We start from the raw sequence: 16,664 nt of genomic DNA, 5'->3' as shown, positions 1-16,664 counted from the left end.
GAACCGGTGTATTCAACATGGTATGGCCGTTGGCGTCCTTATACTGTAGCCGCGCCACAGAAGAAGCGTTCGCCTCTTCTCCCAACACACGCAATCGCCGCTTTCCGTGGCACATTTGACGCAAAGCATGTCTTTCCACCTCGAAGGTGGCGCGGAGTGCGCGCTCGCCTCGGCGTCTCATAGGCGACTGCCGAACCAAGGTGAGGCGCACAACACAGCTGCTGGATGCACCGCCTGTCATTCGTTTGGTGCGTGCGGCCTCCGACACTGGCTGGCGACGCACCTTGTTCCTGTCATCCGGCGCGGGGCTTGCGCGCGGTGTCCTGCTGGACCGACGGAAGCTTTCTCACCTGCCTGACGCGCGCCGCGCTTCCCAGATATTTGCGTAATTTGCGCGGTGCATTCTCGCCTGTCGTGTCGCCTCCCCTTCCGTCCCGACTTGTCCCGACTTTGCTCGACTGCCGCTCGCTGCCGCTCGGGTCGCGGTCCATTTGACAGCACAAGCGCGAGAAACGTCTGCGGGAGGACAAATGAATCAATTTATGATTACAAATCGAATTTGGAGCTGTACGCCGCTGCAGAACGATAGGCGCTATCGTATTTCGGAGCATACCGCCCGATTCGTACTGTTTTGTCGTTTTCAAAGACCTCCTGGCAAACTTGGTTAGCACATTCTCCTTCAAACTGAGTTAGTTGCTGCAGTTTCGTTTCTTACGGCCGTTTAAAATGCTTAAGGAAGTCTCTTTGTCACAACAGAAAGGTGGTATGGAAAGAGGGCTGGCAGGAGTAGCGACTAAAAAGCGAAAAATGAACACAGCCAGAGTTCCCAGGCGCTCACCCTTCCGAGTACTAACGTTGCTGCTTCACTTCGGTGATCGGACGAGAACAGAAGATTTTTCTTCTTCTTCTTCTTTTTGTTTGTTTGTTTCTGTTTATTTACTTTGCGGAATTTAGCACCGCTACAAAACAGTAGGCCCTGACGTATTTCAAAACTCATCTGTCGATTCGTAGTGTGTTGTTATTTCCGAGGCGTTCTAGCAATCTTCTTTCGCGCATTCTTGCTCAAACTGAGTCCATTACTGCAATTTCGTATCTTACGTCTGATACAGTGGTTTAAAATGCTTGTGGAAGCATCTTTGTCAACACCTGAAAGTTAGTATGAAAAGAGGACTGGCAGGTGCAGCGACGTAAAAATGAAAAAAATGAGATAGAGCCAACAGCACCTTTTTTTTTTTTTTTTTTTTTTTTTTTTCTTTTTTTGAACGGTGGTATGGAAAGAGGGCGGTATAAAAAAAAAAGGTAAATGAAAGGGAGCCAACAGCACCCGGTGTTCCCAGGCGGTCACCCATCCAAGTACTAACCGGGCCCGATGTTGCTTAACTTCGGTGATCGGACGAGAACCGGTGTATTCAACATGGTATGGCCGTTGGCGTCCTTATACTGTAGCCGCGCCACAGAAGAAGCGTTCGCCTCTTCTCCCAACACACGCAATCGCCGCTTTCCGTGGCACATTTGACGCAAAGCATGTCTTTCCACCTCGAAGGTGGCGCGGAGTGCGCGCTCGCCTCGGCGTCTCATAGGCGACTGCCGAACCAAGGTGAGGCGCACAACACAGCTGCTGGATGCACCGCCTGTCATTCGTTTGGTGCGTGCGGCCTCCGACACTGGCTGGCGACGCACCTTGTTCCTGTCATCCGGCGCGGGGCTTGCGCGCGGTGTCCTGCTGGACCGACGGAAGCTTTCTCACCTGCCTGACGCGCGCCGCGCTTCCAGATATTTGCGTAATTTGCGCGGTGCATTCTCGCCTGTCGTGTCGCCTCCCCTTCCGTCCCGACTTGTCCCGACTTTGCTCGACTGCCGCTCGCTGCCGCTCGGGTCGCGGTCCATTTGACAGCACAAGCGCGAGAAACGTCTGCGGGAGGACAAATGAATCAATTTATGATTACAAATCGAATTTGGAGCTGTACGCCGCTGCAGAACGATAGGCGCTATCGTATTTCGGAGCATACCGCCCGATTCGTACTGTTTTGTCGTTTTCAAAGACCTCCTGGCAAACTTGGTTAGCACATTCTCCTTCAAACTGAGTTAGTTGCTGCAGTTTCGTTTCTTACGGCCGTTTAAAATGCTTAAGGAAGTCTCTTTGTCACAACAGAAAGGTGGTATGGAAAGAGGGCTGGCAGGAGTAGCGACTAAAAAGCGAAAAATGAACACAGCCAGAGTTCCCAGGCGCTCACCCTTCCGAGTACTAACGTTGCTGCTTCACTTCGGTGATCGGACGAGAACAGAAGATTTTTCTTCTTCTTCTTCTTCTTCTTCTTTTTTGTTTGTTTGTTTCTGTTTATTTACTTTGCGGAATTTAGCACCGCTACAAAACAGTAGGCCCTGACGTATTTCAAAACTCATCTGTCGATTCGTAGTGTGTTGTTATTTCCGAGGCGTTCTAGCAATCTTCTTTCGCGCATTCTTGCTCAAACTGAGTCCATTACTGCAATTTCGTATCTTACGTCTGATACAGTGGTTTAAAATGCTTGTGGAAGCATCTTTGTCAACACCTGAAAGTTAGTATGAAAAGAGGACTGGCAGGTGCAGCGACGTAAAAATGAAAAAAATGAGATAGAGCCAACAGCACCCGGTGTTCCCAGGCGGTCACCCATCCAAGTACTAACCGGGCCCGATGTTGCTTAACTTCGGTGATCGGACGAGAACCGGTGTATTCAACATGGTATGGCCGTTGGCGTCCTTATACTGTAGCCGCGCCACAGAAGAAGCGTTCGCCTCTTCTCCCAACACACGCAATCGCCGCTTTCCGTGGCACATTTGACGCAAAGCATGTCTTTCCACCTCGAAGGTGGCGCGGAGTGCGCGCTCGCCTCGGCGTCTCATAGGCGACTGCCGAACCAAGGTGAGGCGCACAACACAGCTGCTGGATGCACCGCCTGTCATTCGTTGGTGCGTGCGGCCTCCGACACTGGCTGGCGACGCACCTTGTTCCTGTCATCCGGCGCGGGGCTTGCGCGCGGTGTCCTGCTGGACCGACGGAAGCTTTCTCACCTGCGTGACGCGCGCCGCGCTTCCAGATATTTGCGTAATTTGCGCGGTGCATTCTCGCCTGTCGTGTCGCCTCCCCTTCCGTCCCGACTTGTCCCGACTTTGCTCGACTGCCGCTCGCTGCCGCTCGGGTCGCGGTCCATTTGACAGCACAAGCGCGAGAAACGTCTGCGGGAGGACAAATGAATCAATTTATGATTACAAATCGAATTTGGAGCTGTACGCCGCTGCAGAACGATAGGCGCTATCGTATTTCGGAGCATACCGCCCGATTCGTACTGTTTTGTCGTTTTCAAAGACCTCCTGGCAAACTTGGTTAGCACATTCTCCTTCAAACTGAGTTAGTTGCTGCAGTTTCGTTTCTTACGGCCGTTTAAAATGCTTAAGGAAGTCTCTTTGTCACAACAGAAAGGTGGTATGGAAAGAGGGCTGGCAGGAGTAACTAAAAAGCGAAAAATGAACACAGCCAGAGTTCCCAGGCGCTCACCTTCCGAGTACTAACGTTGCTGCTTCACTTCGGTGATCGGACGAGAACAGAAGATTTTTCTTCTTCTTCTTCTTTTTTGTTTGTTTGTTTCTGTTTATTTACTTTGCGGAATTTAGCACCGCTACAAAACAGTAGGCCCTGACGTATTTCAAAACTCATCTGTCGATTCGTTAGTGTGTTGTTATTTCCGAGGCGTTCTAGCAATCTTCTTTCGCGCATTCTTGCTCAAACTGAGTCCATTACTGCAATTTCGTATCTTACGTCTGATACAGTGGTTTAAAATGCTTGTGGAAGCATCTTTGTCAACACCTGAAAGTTAGTATGAAAAGAGGACTGGCAGGTGCAGCGACGTAAAAATGAAAAAAATGAGATAGAGCCAACAGCACCTTTTTTTTTTTTTTTTTTTTTTTTTTTTCTTTTTTTGAACGGTGGTATGGAAAGAGGGCGGTATAAAAAAAAAAGGTAAATGAAAGGGAGCCAACAGCACCCGGTGTTCCCAGGCGGTCACCCATCCAAGTACTAACCGGGCCCGATGTTGCTTAACTTCGGTGATCGGACGAGAACCGGTGTATTCAACATGGTATGGCCGTTGGCGTCCTTATACTGTAGCCGCGCCACAGAAGAAGCGTTCGCCTCTTCTCCCAACACACGCAATCGCCGCTTTCCGTGGCACATTTGACGCAAAGCATGTCTTTCCACCTCGAAGGTGGCGCGGGAGTGCGCGCTCGCCTCGGCGTCTCATAGGCGACTGCCGAACCAAGGTGAGGCGCAACAACACAGCTGCTGGATGTCACCGCTGTCCATTCGTTTGGTGCGTGCGGCCTCCGACACTGGCTGGCGACGCACCTTGTTCCTGTCATCCGGCGCGGGGCTTGCGCGCGGTGTCCTGCTGGACCGACGGAAGCTTTCTCACCTGCCTGACGCGCGCCGCGCTTCCAGATATTTGCGTAATTTGCGCGGTGCATTCTCGCCTGTCGTGTCGCCTCCCCTTCCGTCCCGACTTGTCCCGACTTTGCTCGACTGCCGCTCGCTGCCGCTCGGGTCGCGGTCCATTTGACAGCACAAGCGCGAGAAACGTCTGCGGGAGGACAAATGAATCAATTTATGATTACAAATCGAATTTGGAGCTGTACGCCGCTGCAGAACGATAGGCGCTATCGTATTTCGGAGCATACCGCCCGATTCGTACTGTTTTGTCGTTTTCAAAGACCTCCTGGCAAACTTGGTTAGCACATTCTCCTTCAAACTGAGTTAGTTGCTGCAGTTTCGTTTCTTACGGCCGTTTAAAATGCTTAAGGAAGTCTCTTTGTCACAACAGAAAGGTGGTATGGAAAGAGGGCTGGCAGGAGTAGCGACTAAAAAGCGAAAAATGAACACAGCCAGAGTTCCCAGGCGCTCACCCTTCCGAGTACTAACGTTGCTGCTTCACTTCGGTGATCGGACGAGAACAGAAGATTTTTCTTCTTCTTCTTCTTCTTCTTCTTTTTTGTTTGTTTGTTTCTGTTTATTTACTTTGCGGAATTTAGCACCGCTACAAAACAGTAGGCCCTGACGTATTTCAAAACTCATCTGTCGATTCGTAGTGTGTTGTTATTTCCGAGGCGTTCTAGCAATCTTCTTTCGCGCATTCTTGCTCAAACTGAGTCCATTACTGCAATTTCGTATCTTACGTCTGATACAGTGGTTTAAAATGCTTGTGGAAGCATCTTTGTCAACACCTGAAAGTTAGTATGAAAAGAGGACTGGCAGGTGCAGCGACGTAAAAATGAAAAAAATGAGATAGAGCCAACAGCACCCGGTGTTCCCAGGCGGTCACCCATCCAAGTACTAACCGGGCCCGATGTTGCTTAACTTCGGTGATCGGACGAGAACCGGTGTATTCAACATGGTATGGCCGTTGGCGTCCTTATACTGTAGCCGCGCCACAGAAGAAGCGTTCGCCTCTTCTCCCAACACACGCAATCGCCGCTTTCCGTGGCACATTTGACGCAAAGCATGTCTTTCCACCTCGAAGGTGGCGCGGAGTGCGCGCTCGCCTCGGCGTCTCATAGGCGACTGCCGAACCAAGGTGAGGCGCACAACACAGCTGCTGGATGCACCGCCTGTCATTCGTTGGTGCGTGCGGCCTCCGACACTGGCTGGCGACGCACCTTGTTCCTGTCATCCGGCGCGGGGCTTGCGCGCGGTGTCCTGCTGGACCGACGGAAGCTTTCTCACCTGCGTGACGCGCGCCGCGCTTCCAGATATTTGCGTAATTTGCGCGGTGCATTCTCGCCTGTCGTGTCGCCTCCCCTTCCGTCCCGACTTGTCCCGACTTTGCTCGACTGCCGCTCGCTGCCGCTCGGGTCGCGGTCCATTTGACAGCACAAGCGCGAGAAACGTCTGCGGGAGGACAAATGAATCAATTTATGATTACAAATCGAATTTGGAGCTGTACGCCGCTGCAGAACGATAGGCGCTATCGTATTTCGGAGCATACCGCCCGATTCGTACTGTTTTGTCGTTTTCAAAGACCTCCTGGCAAACTTGGTTAGCACATTCTCCTTCAAACTGAGTTAGTTGCTGCAGTTTCGTTTCTTACGGCCGTTTAAAATGCTTAAGGAAGTCTCTTTGTCACAACAGAAAGGTGGTATGGAAAGAGGGCTGGCAGGAGTAGCGACTAAAAAGCGAAAAATGAACACAGCCAGAGTTCCCAGGCGCTCACCCTTCCGAGTACTAACGTTGCTGCTTCACTTCGGTGATCGGACGAGAACAGAAGATTTTTCTTCTTCTTCTTCTTTTTTGTTTGTTTGTTTCTGTTTATTTACTTTGCGGAATTTAGCACCGCTACAAAACAGTAGGCCCTGACGTATTTCAAAACTCATCTGTCGATTCGTAGTGTGTTGTTATTTCCGAGGCGTTCTAGCAATCTTCTTTCGCGCATTCTTGCTCAAACTGAGTCCATTACTGCAATTTCGTATCTTACGTCTGATACAGTGGTTTAAAATGCTTGTGGAAGCATCTTTGTCAACACCTGAAAGTTAGTATGAAAAGAGGACTGGCAGGTGCAGCGACGTAAAAATGAAAAAAATGAGATAGAGCCAACAGCACCCGGTGTTCCCAGGCGGTCACCCATCCAAGTACTAACCGGGCCCGATGTTGCTTAACTTCGGTGATCGGACGAGAACCGGTGTATTCAACATGGTATGGCCGTTGGCGTCCTTATACTGTAGCCGCGCCACAGAAGAAGCGTTCGCCTCTTCTCCCAACACACGCAATCGCCGCTTTCCGTGGCACATTTGACGCAAAGCATGTCTTTCCACCTCGAAGGTGGCGCGGAGTGCGCGCTCGCCTCGGCGTCTCATAGGCGACTGCCGAACCAAGGTGAGGCGCACAACACAGCTGCTGGATGCACCGCCTGTCATTCGTTTGGTGCGTGCGGCCTCCGACACTGGCTGGCGACGCACCTTGTTCCTGTCATCCGGCGCGGGGCTTGCGCGCGGTGTCCTGCTGGACCGACGGAAGCTTTCTCACCTGCCTGACGCGCGCCGCGCTTCCAGATATTTGCGTAATTTGCGCGGTGCATTCTCGCCTGTCGTGTCGCCTCCCCTTCCGTCCCGACTTGTCCCGACTTTGCTCGACTGCCGCTCGCTGCCGCTCGGGTCGCGGTCCATTTGACAGCACAAGCGCGAGAAACGTCTGCGGGAGGACAAATGAATCAATTTATGATTACAAATCGAATTTGGAGCTGTACGCCGCTGCAGAACGATAGGCGCTATCGTATTTCGGAGCATACCGCCCGATTCGTACTGTTTTGTCGTTTTCAAAGACCTCCTGGCAAACTTGGTTAGCACATTCTCCTTCAAACTGAGTTAGTTGCTGCAGTTTCGTTTCTTACGGCCGTTTAAAATGCTTAAGGAAGTCTCTTTGTCACAACAGAAAGGTGGTATGGAAAGAGGGCTGGCAGGAGTAGCGACTAAAAAGCGAAAAATGAACACAGCCAGAGTTCCCAGGCGCTCACCCTTCCGAGTACTAACGTTGCTGCTTCACTTCGGTGATCGGACGAGAACAGAAGATTTTTCTTCTTCTTCTTCTTTTTTGTTTGTTTGTTTCTGTTTATTTACTTTGCGGAATTTAGCACCGCTACAAAACAGTAGGCCCTGACGTATTTCAAAACTCATCTGTCGATTCGTAGTGTGTTGTTATTTCCGAGGCGTTCTAGCAATCTTCTTTCGCGCATTCTTGCTCAAACTGAGTCCATTACTGCAATTTCGTATCTTACGTCTGATACAGTGGTTTAAAATGCTTGTGGAAGCATCTTTGTCAACACCTGAAAGTTAGTATGAAAAGAGGACTGGCAGGTGCAGCGACGTAAAAATGAAAAAAATGAGATAGAGCCAACAGCACCTTTTTTTTTTTTTTTTTTTTTTTTTTCTTTTTTTGAACGGTGGTATGGAAAGAGGGCGGTATAAAAAAAAAAGGTAAATGAAAGGGAGCCAACAGCACCCGGTGTTCCCAGGCGGTCACCCATCCAAGTACTAACCGGGCCCGATGTTGCTTAACTTCGGTGATCGGACGAGAACCGGTGTATTCAACATGGTATGGCCGTTGGCGTCCTTATACTGTAGCCGCGCCACAGAAGAAGCGTTCGCCTCTTCTCCCAACACACGCAATCGCCGCTTTCCGTGGCACATTTGACGCAAAGCATGTCTTTCCACCTCGAAGGTGGCGCGGAGTGCGCGCTCGCCTCGGCGTCTCATAGGCGACTGCCGAACCAAGGTGAGGCGCACAACACAGCTGCTGGATGCACCGCCTGTCATTCGTTTGGTGCGTGCGGCCTCCGACACTGGCTGGCGACGCACCTTGTTCCTGTCATCCGGCGCGGGGCTTGCGCGCGGTGTCCTGCTGGACCGACGGAAGCTTTCTCACCTGCCTGACGCGCGCCGCGCTTCCAGATATTTGCGTAATTTGCGCGGTGCATTCTCGCCTGTCGTGTCGCCTCCCCTTCCGTCCCGACTTGTCCCGACTTTGCTCGACTGCCGCTCGCTGCCGCTCGGGTCGCGGTCCATTTGACAGCACAAGCGCGAGAAACGTCTGCGGGAGGACAAATGAATCAATTTATGATTACAAATCGAATTTGGAGCTGTACGCCGCTGCAGAACGATAGGCGCTATCGTATTTCGGAGCATACCGCCCGATTCGTACTGTTTTGTCGTTTTCAAAGACCTCCTGGCAAACTTGGTTAGCACATTCTCCTTCAAACTGAGTTAGTTGCTGCAGTTTCGTTTCTTACGGCCGTTTAAAATGCTTAAGGAAGTCTCTTTGTCACAACAGAAAGGTGGTATGGAAAGAGGGCTGGCAGGAGTAGCGACTAAAAAGCGAAAAATGAACACAGCCAGAGTTCCCAGGCGCTCACCCTTCCGAGTACTAACGTTGCTGCTTCACTTCGGTGATCGGACGAGAACAGAAGATTTTTCTTCTTCTTCTTCTTTTTTGTTTGTTTGTTTCTGTTTATTTACTTTGCGGAATTTAGCACCGCTACAAAACAGTAGGCCCTGACGTATTTCAAAACTCATCTGTCGATTCGTAGTGTGTTGTTATTTCCGAGGCGTTCTAGCAATCTTCTTTCGCGCATTCTTGCTCAAACTGAGTCCATTACTGCAATTTCGTATCTTACGTCTGATACAGTGGTTTAAAATGCTTGTGGAAGCATCTTTGTCAACACCTGAAAGTTAGTATGAAAAGAGGACTGGCAGGTGCAGCGACGTAAAAATGAAAAAAATGAGATAGAGCCAACAGCACCCGGTGTTCCCAGGCGGTCACCCATCCAAGTACTAACCGGGCCCGATGTTGCTTAACTTCGGTGATCGGACGAGAACCGGTGTATTCAACATGGTATGGCCGTTGGCGTCCTTATACTGTAGCCGCGCCACAGAAGAAGCGTTCGCCTCTTCTCCCAACACACGCAATCGCCGCTTTCCGTGGCACATTTGACGCAAAGCATGTCTTTCCACCTCGAAGGTGGCGCGGAGTGCGCGCTCGCCTCGGCGTCTCATAGGCGACTGCCGAACCAAGGTGAGGCGCACAACACAGCTGCTGGATGCACCGCCTGTCATTCGTTGGTGCGTGCGGCCTCCGACACTGGCTGGCGACGCACCTTGTTCCTGTCATCCGGCGCGGGGCTTGCGCGCGGTGTCCTGCTGGACCGACGGAAGCTTTCTCACCTGCGTGACGCGCGCCGCGCTTCCAGATATTTGCGTAATTTGCGCGGTGCATTCTCGCCTGTCGTGTCGCCTCCCCTTCCGTCCCGACTTGTCCCGACTTTGCTCGACTGCCGCTCGCTGCCGCTCGGGTCGCGGTCCATTTGACAGCACAAGCGCGAGAAACGTCTGCGGGAGGACAAATGAATCAATTTATGATTACAAATCGAATTTGGAGCTGTACGCCGCTGCAGAACGATAGGCGCTATCGTATTTCGGAGCATACCGCCCGATTCGTACTGTTTTGTCGTTTTCAAAGACCTCCTGGCAAACTTGGTTAGCACATTCTCCTTCAAACTGAGTTAGTTGCTGCAGTTTCGTTTCTTACGGCCGTTTAAAATGCTTAAGGAAGTCTCTTTGTCACAACAGAAAGGTGGTATGGAAAGAGGGCTGGCAGGAGTAGCGACTAAAAAGCGAAAAATGAACACAGCCAGAGTTCCCAGGCGCTCACCCTTCCGAGTACTAACGTTGCTGCTTCACTTCGGTGATCGGACGAGAACAGAAGATTTTTCTTCTTCTTCTTCTTTTTTGTTTGTTTGTTTCTGTTTATTTACTTTGCGGAATTTAGCACCGCTACAAAACAGTAGGCCCTGACGTATTTCAAAACTCATCTGTCGATTCGTAGTGTGTTGTTATTTCCGAGGCGTTCTAGCAATCTTCTTTCGCGCATTCTTGCTCAAACTGAGTCCATTACTGCAATTTCGTATCTTACGTCTGATACAGTGGTTTAAAATGCTTGTGGAAGCATCTTTGTCAACACCTGAAAGTTAGTATGAAAAGAGGACTGGCAGGTGCAGCGACGTAAAAATGAAAAAAATGAGATAGAGCCAACAGCACCTTTTTTTTTTTTTTTTTTTTTTTTTTTTTTCTTTTTTTGAACGGTGGTATGGAAAGAGGGCGGTATAAAAAAAAAAGGTAAATGAAAGGGAGCCAACAGCACCCGGTGTTCCCAGGCGGTCACCCATCCAAGTACTAACCGGGCCCGATGTTGCTTAACTTCGGTGATCGGACGAGAACCGGTGTATTCAACATGGTATGGCCGTTGGCGTCCTTATACTGTAGCCGCGCCACAGAAGAAGCGTTCGCCTCTTCTCCCAACACACGCAATCGCCGCTTTCCGTGGCACATTTGACGCAAAGCATGTCTTTCCACCTCGAAGGTGGCGCGGAGTGCGCGCTCGCCTCGGCGTCTCATAGGCGACTGCCGAACCAAGGTGAGGCGCACAACACAGCTGCTGGATGCACCGCCTGTCATTCGTTTGGTGCGTGCGGCCTCCGACACTGGCTGGCGACGCACCTTGTTCCTGTCATCCGGCGCGGGGCTTGCGCGCGGTGTCCTGCTGGACCGACGGAAGCTTTCTCACCTGCCTGACGCGCGCCGCGCTTCCAGATATTTGCGTAATTTGCGCGGTGCATTCTCGCCTGTCGTGTCGCCTCCCCTTCCGTCCCGACTTGTCCCGACTTTGCTCGACTGCCGCTCGCTGCCGCTCGGGTCGCGGTCCATTTGACAGCACAAGCGCGAGAAACGTCTGCGGGAGGACAAATGAATCAATTTATGATTACAAATCGAATTTGGAGCTGTACGCCGCTGCAGAACGATAGGCGCTATCGTATTTCGGAGCATACCGCCCGATTCGTACTGTTTTGTCGTTTTCAAAGACCTCCTGGCAAACTTGGTTAGCACATTCTCCTTCAAACTGAGTTAGTTGCTGCAGTTTCGTTTCTTACGGCCGTTTAAAATGCTTAAGGAAGTCTCTTTGTCACAACAGAAAGGTGGTATGGAAAGAGGGCTGGCAGGAGTAGCGACTAAAAAGCGAAAAATGAACACAGCCAGAGTTCCCAGGCGCTCACCCTTCCGAGTACTAACGTTGCTGCTTCACTTCGGTGATCGGACGAGAACAGAAGATTTTTCTTCTTCTTCTTCTTCTTCTTCTTTTTTGTTTGTTTGTTTCTGTTTATTTACTTTGCGGAATTTAGCACCGCTACAAAACAGTAGGCCCTGACGTATTTCAAAACTCATCTGTCGATTCGTAGTGTGTTGTTATTTCCGAGGCGTTCTAGCAATCTTCTTTCGCGCATTCTTGCTCAAACTGAGTCCATTACTGCAATTTCGTATCTTACGTCTGATACAGTGGTTTAAAATGCTTGTGGAAGCATCTTTGTCAACACCTGAAAGTTAGTATGAAAAGAGGACTGGCAGGTGCAGCGACGTAAAAATGAAAAAAATGAGATAGAGCCAACAGCACCCGGTGTTCCCAGGCGGTCACCCATCCAAGTACTAACCGGGCCCGATGTTGCTTAACTTCGGTGATCGGACGAGAACCGGTGTATTCAACATGGTATGGCCGTTGGCGTCCTTATACTGTAGCCGCGCCACAGAAGAAGCGTTCGCCTCTTCTCCCAACACACGCAATCGCCGCTTTCCGTGGCACATTTGACGCAAAGCATGTCTTTCCACCTCGAAGGTGGCGCGGAGTGCGCGCTCGCCTCGGCGTCTCATAGGCGACTGCCGAACCAAGGTGAGGCGCACAACACAGCTGCTGGATGCACCGCCTGTCATTCGTTGGTGCGTGCGGCCTCCGACACTGGCTGGCGACGCACCTTGTTCCTGTCATCCGGCGCGGGGCTTGCGCGCGGTGTCCTGCTGGACCGACGGAAGCTTTCTCACCTGCGTGACGCGCGCCGCGCTTCCAGATATTTGCGTAATTTGCGCGGTGCATTCTCGCCTGTCGTGTCGCCTCCCCTTCCGTCCCGACTTGTCCCGACTTTGCTCGACTGCCGCTCGCTGCCGCTCGGGTCGCGGTCCATTTGACAGCACAAGCGCGAGAAACGTCTGCGGGAGGACAAATGAATCAATTTATGATTACAAATCGAATTTGGAGCTGTACGCCGCTGCAGAACGATAGGCGCTATCGTATTTCGGAGCATACCGCCCGATTCGTACTGTTTTGTCGTTTTCAAAGACCTCCTGGCAAACTTGGTTAGCACATTCTCCTTCAAACTGAGTTAGTTGCTGCAGTTTCGTTTCTTACGGCCGTTTAAAATGCTTAAGGAAGTCTCTTTGTCACAACAGAAAGGTGGTATGGAAAGAGGGCTGGCAGGAGTAGCGACTAAAAAGCGAAAAATGAACACAGCCAGAGTTCCCAGGCGCTCACCCTTCCGAGTACTAACGTTGCTGCTTCACTTCGGTGATCGGACGAGAACAGAAGATTTTTCTTCTTCTTCTTCTTTTTTGTTTGTTTGTTTCTGTTTATTTACTTTGCGGAATTTAGCACCGCTACAAAACAGTAGGCCCTGACGTATTTCAAAACTCATCTGTCGATTCGTAGTGTGTTGTTATTTCCGAGGCGTTCTAGCAATCTTCTTTCGCGCATTCTTGCTCAAACTGAGTCCATTACTGCAATTTCGTATCTTACGTCTGATACAGTGGTTTAAAATGCTTGTGGAAGCATCTTTGTCAACACCTGAAAGTTAGTATGAAAAGAGGACTGGCAGGTGCAGCGACGTAAAAATGAAAAAAATGAGATAGAGCCAACAGCACCCGGTGTTCCCAGGCGGTCACCCATCCAAGTACTAACCGGGCCCGATGTTGCTTAACTTCGGTGATCGGACGAGAACCGGTGTATTCAACATGGTATGGCCGTTGGCGTCCTTATACTGTAGCCGCGCCACAGAAGAAGCGTTCGCCTCTTCTCCCAACACACGCAATCGCCGCTTTCCGTGGCACATTTGACGCAAAGCATGTCTTTCCACCTCGAAGGTGGCGCGGAGTGCGCGCTCGCCTCGGCGTCTCATAGGCGACTGCCGAACCAAGGTGAGGCGCACAACACAGCTGCTGGATGCACCGCCTGTCATTCGTTTGGTGCGTGCGGCCTCCGACACTGGCTGGCGACGCACCTTGTTCCTGTCATCCGGCGCGGGGCTTGCGCGCGGTGTCCTGCTGGACCGACGGAAGCTTTCTCACCTGCCTGACGCGCGCCGCGCTTCCAGATATTTGCGTAATTTGCGCGGTGCATTCTCGCCTGTCGTGTCGCCTCCCCTTCCGTCCCGACTTGTCCCGACTTTGCTCGACTGCCGCTCGCTGCCGCTCGGGTCGCGGTCCATTTGACAGCACAAGCGCGAGAAACGTCTGCGGGAGGACAAATGAATCAATTTATGATTACAAATCGAATTTGGAGCTGTACGCCGCTGCAGAACGATAGGCGCTATCGTATTTCGGAGCATACCGCCCGATTCGTACTGTTTTGTCGTTTTCAAAGACCTCCTGGCAAACTTGGTTAGCACATTCTCCTTCAAACTGAGTTAGTTGCTGCAGTTTCGTTTCTTACGGCCGTTTAAAATGCTTAAGGAAGTCTCTTTGTCACAACAGAAAGGTGGTATGGAAAGAGGGCTGGCAGGAGTAGCGACTAAAAAGCGAAAAATGAACACAGCCAGAGTTCCCAGGCGCTCACCCTTCCGAGTACTAACGTTGCTGCTTCACTTCGGTGATCGGACGAGAACAGAAGATTTTTCTTCTTCTTCTTCTTTTTTGTTTGTTTGTTTCTGTTTATTTACTTTGCGGAATTTAGCACCGCTACAAAACAGTAGGCCCTGACGTATTTCAAAACTCATCTGTCGATTCGTAGTGTGTTGTTATTTCCGAGGCGTTCTAGCAATCTTCTTTCGCGCATTCTTGCTCAAACTGAGTCCATTACTGCAATTTCGTATCTTACGTCTGATACAGTGGTTTAAAATGCTTGTGGAAGCATCTTTGTCAACACCTGAAAGTTAGTATGAAAAGAGGACTGGCAGGTGCAGCGACGTAAAAATGAAAAAAATGAGATAGAGCCAACAGCACCTTTTTTTTTTTTTTTTTTTTTTTTTTCTTTTTTTGAACGGTGGTATGGAAAGAGGGCGGTATAAAAAAAAAAGGTAAATGAAAGGGAGCCAACAGCACCCGGTGTTCCCAGGCGGTCACCCATCCAAGTACTAACCGGGCCCGATGTTGCTTAACTTCGGTGATCGGACGAGAACCGGTGTATTCAACATGGTATGGCCGTTGGCGTCCTTATACTGTAGCCGCGCCACAGAAGAAGCGTTCGCCTCTTCTCCCAACACACGCAATCGCCGCTTTCCGTGGCACATTTGACGCAAAGCATGTCTTTCCACCTCGAAGGTGGCGCGGAGTGCGCGCTCGCCTCGGCGTCTCATAGGCGACTGCCGAACCAAGGTGAGGCGCACAACACAGCTGCTGGATGCACCGCCTGTCATTCGTTTGGTGCGTGCGGCCTCCGACACTGGCTGGCGACGCACCTTGTTCCTGTCATCCGGCGCGGGGCTTGCGCGCGGTGTCCTGCTGGACCGACGGAAGCTTTCTCACCTGCCTGACGCGCGCCGCGCTTCCAGATATTTGCGTAATTTGCGCGGTGCATTCTCGCCTGTCGTGTCGCCTCCCCTTCCGTCCCGACTTGTCCCGACTTTGCTCGACTGCCGCTCGCTGCCGCTCGGGTCGCGGTCCATTTGACAGCACAAGCGCGAGAAACGTCTGCGGGAGGACAAATGAATCAATTTATGATTACAAATCGAATTTGGAGCTGTACGCCGCTGCAGAACGATAGGCGCTATCGTATTTCGGAGCATACCGCCCGATTCGTACTGTTTTGTCGTTTTCAAAGACCTCCTGGCAAACTTGGTTAGCACATTCTCCTTCAAACTGAGTTAGTTGCTGCAGTTTCGTTTCTTACGGCCGTTTAAAATGCTTAAGGAAGTCTCTTTGTCACAACAGAAAGGTGGTATGGAAAGAGGGCTGGCAGGAGTAGCGACTAAAAAGCGAAAAATGAACACAGCCAGAGTTCCCAGGCGCTCACCCTTCCGAGTACTAACGTTGCTGCTTCACTTCGGTGATCGGACGAGAACAGAAGATTTTTCTTCTTCTTCTTCTTTTTTGTTTGTTTGTTTCTGTTTATTTACTTTGCGGAATTTAGCACCGCTACAAAACAGTAGGCCCTGACGTATTTCAAAACTCATCTGTCGATTCGTAGTGTGTTGTTATTTCCGAGGCGTTCTAGCAATCTTCTTTCGCGCATTCTTGCTCAAACTGAGTCCATTACTGCAATTTCGTATCTTACGTCTGATACAGTGGTTTAAAATGCTTGTGGAAGCATCTTTGTCAACACCTGAAAGTTAGTATGAAAAGAGGACTGGCAGGTGCAGCGACGTAAAAATGAAAAAAATGAGATAGAGCCAACAGCACCCGGTGTTCCCAGGCGGTCACCCATCCAAGTACTAACCGGGCCCGATGTTGCTTAACTTCGGTGATCGGACGAGAACCGGTGTATTCAACATGGTATGGCCGTTGGCGTCCTTATACTGTAGCCGCGCCACAGAAGAAGCGTTCGCCTCTTCTCCCAACACACGCAATCGCCGCTTTCCGTGGCACATTTGACGCAAAGCATGTCTTTCCACCTCGAAGGTGGCGCGGAGTGCGCGCTCGCCTCGGCGTCTCATAGGCGACTGCCGAACCAAGGTGAGGCGCACAACACAGCTGCTGGATGCACCGCCTGTCATTCGTTTGGTGCGTGCGGCCTCCGACACTGGCTGGCGACGCACCTTGTTCCTGTCATCCGGCGCGGGGCTTGCGCGCGGTGTCCTGCTGGACCGACGGAAGCTTTCTCACCTGCCTGACGCGCGCCGCGCTTCCAGATATTTGCGTAATTTGCGCGGTGCATTCTCGCCTGTCGTGTCGCCTCCCCTTCCGTCCCGACTTGTCCCGACTTTGCTCGACTGCCGCTCGCTGCCGCTCGGGTCGCGGTCCATTTGACAGCACAAGCGCGAGAAACGTCTGCGGGAGGACAAATGAATCAATTTATGATTACAAATCGAATTTGGAGCTGTACGCCGCTGCAGAACGAT

The 16,664-nt window shown here is 51.1% G+C and overlaps 12 non-coding genes across 12 annotated transcripts; all 12 read right to left on the bottom strand.

The window, feature by feature from the left end:
* Positions 1–1,312: 1,312 nt before the first annotated feature.
* LOC124724514 lies at positions 1,313–1,431 on the bottom strand. The gene has a single exon (XR_007006600.1). It is a non-coding gene; the product is annotated as a 5S ribosomal RNA (ribosomal RNA).
* Positions 1,432–2,617: 1,186 nt separating this feature from the next.
* Positions 2,618–2,736, bottom strand: LOC124724392. Its single transcript, XR_007006599.1, has one exon. It is a non-coding gene; the product is annotated as a 5S ribosomal RNA (ribosomal RNA).
* Positions 2,737–4,010: 1,274 nt separating this feature from the next.
* Positions 4,011–4,129, bottom strand: LOC124724270. Its single transcript, XR_007006597.1, has one exon. It is a non-coding gene; the product is annotated as a 5S ribosomal RNA (ribosomal RNA).
* A 1,189-nt stretch (positions 4,130–5,318) lies between these two features.
* LOC124723750 lies at positions 5,319–5,437 on the bottom strand. The gene has a single exon (XR_007006554.1). It is a non-coding gene; the product is annotated as a 5S ribosomal RNA (ribosomal RNA).
* Positions 5,438–6,613: 1,176 nt separating this feature from the next.
* On the bottom strand, positions 6,614–6,732 carry LOC124722870. The gene has a single exon (XR_007006456.1). It is a non-coding gene; the product is annotated as a 5S ribosomal RNA (ribosomal RNA).
* Positions 6,733–8,008: 1,276 nt separating this feature from the next.
* LOC124722109 lies at positions 8,009–8,127 on the bottom strand. Its single transcript, XR_007006442.1, has one exon. It is a non-coding gene; the product is annotated as a 5S ribosomal RNA (ribosomal RNA).
* A 1,177-nt stretch (positions 8,128–9,304) lies between these two features.
* On the bottom strand, positions 9,305–9,423 carry LOC124717680. The gene has a single exon (XR_007005811.1). It is a non-coding gene; the product is annotated as a 5S ribosomal RNA (ribosomal RNA).
* A 1,279-nt stretch (positions 9,424–10,702) lies between these two features.
* Positions 10,703–10,821, bottom strand: LOC124728610. Its single transcript, XR_007007417.1, has one exon. It is a non-coding gene; the product is annotated as a 5S ribosomal RNA (ribosomal RNA).
* Positions 10,822–12,007: 1,186 nt separating this feature from the next.
* LOC124727393 lies at positions 12,008–12,126 on the bottom strand. The gene has a single exon (XR_007007103.1). It is a non-coding gene; the product is annotated as a 5S ribosomal RNA (ribosomal RNA).
* A 1,176-nt stretch (positions 12,127–13,302) lies between these two features.
* Positions 13,303–13,421, bottom strand: LOC124726167. Its single transcript, XR_007006754.1, has one exon. It is a non-coding gene; the product is annotated as a 5S ribosomal RNA (ribosomal RNA).
* Positions 13,422–14,697: 1,276 nt separating this feature from the next.
* Positions 14,698–14,816, bottom strand: LOC124724940. Its single transcript, XR_007006652.1, has one exon. It is a non-coding gene; the product is annotated as a 5S ribosomal RNA (ribosomal RNA).
* Positions 14,817–15,993: 1,177 nt separating this feature from the next.
* Positions 15,994–16,112, bottom strand: LOC124717230. Its single transcript, XR_007005721.1, has one exon. It is a non-coding gene; the product is annotated as a 5S ribosomal RNA (ribosomal RNA).
* Positions 16,113–16,664: the final 552 nt, after the last annotated feature.

This window comes from Schistocerca piceifrons, chromosome 1, assembly GCF_021461385.2.
Source record: "Schistocerca piceifrons isolate TAMUIC-IGC-003096 chromosome 1, iqSchPice1.1, whole genome shotgun sequence".
NCBI classification, from domain to species: Eukaryota; Metazoa; Arthropoda; class Insecta; order Orthoptera; family Acrididae; genus Schistocerca; species Schistocerca piceifrons.
Note: the sequence above shows the minus strand (reverse complement) of the source record. Positions and strands in the feature narration are given on the sequence as shown.